The 6,961-nt window shown below is 36.0% G+C and overlaps 1 long non-coding RNA gene across 2 annotated transcripts; it reads right to left on the reverse strand.

Annotated features, from left to right (window-relative positions):
• Window positions 1-813: 813 nt before the first annotated feature.
• LOC110734494 lies at window positions 814-5,913 on the reverse strand. Of its 2 annotated transcripts, none has more exons than XR_002513821.1 (6): window positions 5,517-5,913; window positions 3,314-3,593; window positions 3,105-3,209; window positions 1,587-2,230; window positions 1,350-1,475; window positions 814-1,204 (listed from the first exon to the last, which is right to left on the reverse strand). It is a non-coding gene; the product is annotated as an uncharacterized LOC110734494 (long non-coding RNA). The 2 variants fall into 2 exon arrangements; XR_002513820.1 differs by having other exon boundaries at window positions 815-1,204; window positions 1,339-1,475.
• Window positions 5,914-6,961: the final 1,048 nt, after the last annotated feature.

Here is a 6,961-nt window from a genome sequence, read left to right on the forward strand (position 1 = left end):
AGGTTTTGTGAAAATGGCAACTAGTGGAGCCCGACTAAGATAGTAAATACGGACTGCGATCTGTTATGTATTTTTGTAAATCTAAATACGGTCTGTGTACCGTTGCGTATTTTTGTACCTTAATATTTAGATTATTCCTAGTCGTAGTAGCTAGTAGTTGCATAGTTGGCGGAGATGTCTAGAAGACGGCGTTTCTAAGAAGACGGCGTTTCTAAGAAGACAAGCCAAGAAGTTGCATCGGAGACCCTTGAAGATTTGAAGACTCAAGGGGTCATGCTAGTTGCCGAATACATCTTATACTTATGATTTATATATATTATGTTTATATATGCTTGAATTGTATGATAGATGCATGTTTAGGATTTCAAATGTTGCGATGATTAATTAAGTTTACTTAAATCAACCAACATAGAAACCCTAGGTCCCTATAATACTGAGCCAAATTTCCCATTACAAGAACGACACTTACCGAATTGTACGCATGGTGATGGGCTACGCCAAAGCGAGGCATCACCGCTTCCCTAGGAACGTAAGGTATACTAGGTATACAAGTTGTCTTCGTTAAGCTCAACGATATCAGTAAGAAGTCCCTAAATGTCATGGCAATGGAGATAAAATATCAAGGAAGCATTAGATGCAACGTTTTATCAAACCAAGAGTAACTTGGAACTATTAGCAATTGGATTGCTTACCCTAAAATATTAAGTGTTAAGACAAACCAAAGCATGCTTAATAACTTTTTAATTTTTGGGATCTTGGAATCATTTTATTCTCGACTAAAAGGGACTAATGTTAATGCGTGGATAAAATGTTCAATAAGATTGAAAATTTGAATGAATGCTTTATATTTCAAACTTGTTGGATTATGAATGGTTTTTCATTTCAAATTCTCTCAATTGTAGAAATATGTCTGCAAGTAACTCAATCAATAATAACTCTATGTGCCCGGAACTCCTTGACAAGTTGACTTTTAGCCTTAGCTTGGTCAACTTCAAGGAATGGGAAGAGAAACTCTGAAAAACTCTTCGGAATAGTTCCTTGGAGTACACTCTTGATACTCCCATTCCAAGCTTCTTCTCTAAGCTTTCCCAACTCTTACTCAGTGTCATCAGACTCCTCATCATTTCTTCTTTTTAAATGCCTTCGTCGACTGGGGAGATTATCCATTGGTTGTTTAGGGTGCTTAGTTTTCCGTATGCCACCTCTTCATGCCCAAGCACAGAATAACATGTCTTAGTATTAGTATTCAATTAGTATTTTATGCATTCACCCTAATTTCAACAAGTATTAGTATTCAATAATTAATAACAAATAATTTATAATTTGAACAACACTAACCCTTAGTTTACCATAATCACTGCCGGGTAACTTATCGTCCTTGGCCGCTTTCCTCATCTCCTCCGTAGTCCACACTTTTATTCGTGGGAAGACATCCCCTGGACTGGAATCCTCTTAAGTTTATCTAAATACAAGACCTGCATTTGTAAAAAAATGATAATTGTAAAATAACAATGTGACATAACATATCATATCGATACAATGTAAAATAACAAATTCTGATTTTGTAAAAAAAATCCTATGCTTACCGACAAAAAAACAAATGTACAGCCACCGAGACAAGGAGCCCACCCCTTCGCATAAAACCTCGTACTGAAATTATCTAACGATTGTAGCAACTCATCCAAAACAATTGTACACCAATCATATCATACTTGTCTGCATTGTCAGCCACGGCAACTGCGTGCAACTACTTCTTCTTCGATGACAAGTTGTTGAACATAGAATATTTAGGACCAACATTTAAAAAAACCTTCTTGAATTCACTCTCATCAACTAACAGGCCCTCAACTGCTTCTACGTGAGTCTTCCTATAACTTCCAGTTGTGCCGCTCCTCGTAGCTGTGCTATACATTTGATACAAACGATCCTTAAAGCCTTATGTACAAGCTTCATCGGAAGTGCTCTTTTCCCATATGGAAGGCCAAGAACCCAATGGACCTAGATCGCATTCAACGGGATTTGTTGTCCATCCACTGCCACCAACATTTTATTCTTTAGATCTACTCTTGTACTGACCGATCCAACACAAACACTGTCGTGGATGTTCTTTCCTAGTAGCAAAGAGCAGTTTTCCAAACCCCATTTTCGTAACAATGTGCCTCTTGGTTTCATAAAATTTAGCAACAACCCTTTCTAAACTCTCAATGGCACAATTGACATTCGACATTGCCTTCAAAAGGGAAAGACACCAAAAAATAAACCTCCACATTTAGAACTCAACAATCTAAAATATTACAAATGTTTAATATTAACAAGTATTCACCTTCTTATACTTGTAAAGGTTGCTACAACTATGCCAGCCTCTTTTACTTGTCCTCCCACACTTTTCAAATTATCCTCTTACAATAAACAAAAGAAGCAAAAGAAAGAATACGAGTATATCCAGTTACAATAAACAAAAGAGGAGGTTGTGGTCGAGCTGCTGTGAGAAGGGAGAATGAAGAGGGAACAAGAAAGAGAAAGAAAGTGGGAAAATGCATATAAAAATCCAACGGGAAGAAAGAGAAAGAAGGAAAAAGGCGGGTTTTTTTTATTTTTTATTTTTTTAAAATTTGCACCGGTTAGAACCGGTGCAAATACCTTAAGTTCGCACCGGTTTGGTTTAAACCACTACAATTGCTCTTTCATTAATCCCGCTAAATTTTTTTCGCACTGGCTTTTAAAATTTGTTGCGCATTCCTCGGTGCAAATTTATGATTTTCTACTAGTGTATGCACTTGCATTAAAATCAATATCTCAGAGGCTTACATGCACATGCACGTAATTGATGATTATGAATTATTTTATTCTTACAAGCTTATCTTATATGGTGTTTTGATAAACCTATATTGTCTTTTTAACAAGTTAAATAACCAACATATGTTAACTTAAATTTTACTTTGACAATATAAGTTAATAAAATAACGGTATTAGTTACTAAGTTAATAAAATGACAGTATAAGTTACTAAAATGAAAGTATAAGTTATTAAAATTACAGTATAATTTAATAAAATGACAGTATAAGTACATAACATCCACAATAGTGGAACAAAGATGCACTCACCACAAACACAACAGGATCAAGTTTCTTTGTAGCACGATTTGGTTTCACTCTAGGTATTCGAGGATTTTTCTTAAGGCGAACAAGCTTCGAATTCTGGCTCCGTTCCTACACAGATCCAGCATGCTAGGTTGCATTAATTACCTCTTCAAAATGCCATGCAAAGTAGAAATTACAATATTAAAGTTGCATTAAAAACAAATAATGCATACACTGTAATCCTCTTTGTCGACAGTAATCATTTTTTGCTTCAATTTTTGCTTCCCCATTTGTTTTTCCATCTCCATCTCCATTTTTTTTTTTTTTTGCTTCTCAATTTCCTCATGCAAGGCTACAACTTCACTAGTCATACTTTCGAAACTGCACTCGAGCCTACAGATTCTGAATTTGAATCAGGACGGAATTCATAATCAGATTTGGACATTGAATCGTCCTCGTAATCAACGCCTTTCTGTTTACGCTTTTTACTTTTACAAACTTCAAATGTTCCCCCTGCACATACAACAAAGGAAACAATTTTAGAGTAATACAAGATTTCAGAGTATGCTAAGAAAATGTGAAAATGAAAAGTTAGACATAGGCAGTGTTACGTGATTCATTTCTTCCTTAAGGTCACCCTGGTCTGAAACTTTGAGGTTTCTTAGATGTTACTTCTGCTAATTTAGCTAATTCTATTTTGTTTTCTTATATGCCCAAACTATATTGTTCAACTTCATAATTGTGTGACATTTAATAAACTTATTTGTTGGTTTGTTAATTAGCTAAGTTAAAGCAAACGGGTAGATGTTTATCTTATTATGCATGAATCACCTTTAATGTTCACAGACCATCACGAAGCTATGGCGTAATCTGCAGGCCCGAAAGGCATGCCACCTATTTGTGATACATTAAACCTTTGACAGCATTTCAAATTGAACAACCTGTTTCCATTGGAATTATTTACCAGCCTAAGTATAGATAATCTGCAACTGTTAGCTTCCAACTTTAGTAACTACTATGGAGTATTTTGTATTAACAAGGAGGGATGTCCGATCAATTAAGAAGTGGACTACGAAACTCAAGGGTTGAGATTCAATTAGGAATCTTAGGATCCTCCGTACGTACCATATAAGAAAATGATGTATATAAATAGAGAAATATTAAATGGCTCGGTTTCCCCTTCACAAAACAACCCTAAAACATACATGTTTTACAGTCTGGAATGAATTGATGGGCAGCTATCATGGCTGAAAAATTGATTTGAAACAAATGAAATAACACACGTCGAAAGTTACAAAAATTCAGAAAAAGTTTATAATACTAAGAGGAACATGTTCTAAAATTCAGACAAGGTTTATAAGGTTGATCTTTAATTGTAACAACGCCACTTTCACTATTTTCCCTCTTTATCTTCGACTTCTCCCAGCCTCTCTTACATTTTTCACATTTCCATCCGCAATCCCATCAGAAACCTGAACTTCCATTTTCATTGCACTCCCCCTTGCATTATGTTTTCCCTCATCTTCCTCTCCCCTGTTCTTGCTCTTATGCCTCTTTGTCTCCCCATCAACCTCAATACTTCTGCCTTCTCTTTCACTCTTATTCACCCCTTGAACGTCCTTCCTCTTGCTAGTGCTTGAATCCTTAGCCACCAAGCCATCTTTTCTCTGAGTTACTACAAAATCAACTGTCCCTTCAGTGACAGTACTATGTCTATGTTGCTTCTTAACTTTGTGTTGACTTCCTGAACTCTTCTGCTCTTTATGAAGCTGAGCAAGTGAATTCGCACAACCAGGCTAATTCTAAAAAACTGAAAGTCATGTTTCCCCCCCTTTGTTCCGCCAACAGCAGCAACATTTAAGACCACTAGCCATCACCATCTCTCACCACAAAAATACACCACCAATTTGCACAACCACGCAAAACCATGCCTCCTCCACCGCATCATCAAAAAGACAACCACCATAATGGAACCAAAATTTAAAATCACACAAAAACGCACCAAAATTCAACAAAAAGTTCAACATTACCTAAATTAAAGTATATTCGAGTATATTAAACTTAATTCGAGTAAATTAAACTTAACTCAACTATAAGTCAACCACTTCAAACTCAAATTTAACTATATTAGCTTGCATGAAACGAGCGAAAACCCTAGAACCCTAAATCCCTAAATTCGTAACAATTAAGTAACCCTAAACCAGAAATTCGCAAAACTAACACAATAGGCAATTCATCCATAGTAAAACCTTGCAATTTAGACCAAAAACACTTTGAAACCAAGCATGCATTTTACTCCATTAAAACCCTAAGTCCGCGATAATTAGGACTCTAAATAACCCGTTAATCAGAATTTGGCATTTACCAAATCATAATCCGCATATTACCACACCCTAAATTGCATAGAAAATAAACCAAAAATTGAAAAACCCTTACCTCGTCTCCGCTTCATTGTGGTACCAAACTTCAAAGCCATAACCAAGGAGCAACCTTCAGTTTGGGGAAGATGGGATGGTTGAACATTGCTATGGGATTTGTTAAAAAAGGCACTGGAATTTGTTGAACAAAGCTCAGGAGAACAAGAGTAGTATAGAGGAGAGAGAACAGAGTGGGAAATCAAAAAAAAATTTGAGGAAGAAGAAAAACGGGAAACACTAAAGCAAACGGGTAGATAATTCTATAATATGTGTATATTTATATGTATGGTGTATTCAAATACAATAATAACCCATGCAAAATGCCTGGATTACCCCTGTGCTAGCCATCTACGCCACATCACGTTGCTGGGCTGAGCCGCGCTCTCCCTTCGGCATTTTTTATCCAAAAAAGGAAACTTGTGAGATAAAACAAGCAAAGGTTTCGACAGCCCATAGTACTTAAACAAAAGGTTTCGAAATCAAACCAGCTCACCATATGGAAATCAAGAAGGAAAAGAAACAAAATCTATGGGGTCCAATCGGTTGGATAGCTAGGCCTTCAGGCATGTCCACCTCAGTGCATTTAGGAACATAGGGCATATATATTTGGATTGCACATAGGAGAGCAATCTAGGATTCGGTGTACATTTTCTTTCTCTTAATGGTACACTAGTACATTATTGTGTACTATTATGCATATATAATGTATCATTAAAGTATAAGTTGTATGAATAGTACTTTTTGTGTATTATTATGCATTTAGTAGTACTTTTTTCCATCATATTTTCCACTCTCAGGTTCCCATTATTTACAAAATTGCCATCTTATTTGCATACCAAATACATAAGCCATATGCGCCAACTTCTCCCCTCTCAAAAATCATTGAGGAAAATAACCTTAAACTTTATGCGTAGCCCTCAGCGTGATACTTGGTCTTCATAAATAATAATAATGTAAAAAAAAGAGAGAAGAAAAAAATTGAGCAATACCTCTTTGGCAATGTGACGGTCTTGACACCCAAGGACAAGCTCTAAGTATTTACATATAAGAAAAATAAAGCATCAATAAATATTACTAAAATAACAACCGTTGATGTCATCACTACCTACGTGTAACTCTCTTATTTAATTTTTTTTTCCCGCCAAAATGCTAGAATGATGTCATATTATTTTTGTCCTTTTGAGCTACCCTATTTAACATTGCTTTGAAAATTATATTTAAGTTGAATTTTAAATTTTGGGTTTTCTGGGTGTAGTTCCGGAGCCTAGCTGGTGCCTGGTCCTGGATGCTGGCTGGGATTACTTGCATAATGAACAGTGGTTATGCCCTCAAGGGTGGTTTTGAGGAACCCCCCTCCGATGCTTAAGTTAGTAAGGTATTGGATAATAATGGGTAAGTGATAAAAGATGGATGTGTGTGTAACCTCTTTTTTCGTTGTACTTGAGTTACTATTTATAGTTGTTC

Source organism: Chenopodium quinoa, unplaced genomic scaffold, assembly GCF_001683475.1.
Source record: "Chenopodium quinoa cultivar QQ74 unplaced genomic scaffold, ASM168347v1, whole genome shotgun sequence".
In the NCBI taxonomy this organism is placed as follows: Eukaryota; Viridiplantae; Streptophyta; class Magnoliopsida; order Caryophyllales; family Amaranthaceae; genus Chenopodium; species Chenopodium quinoa.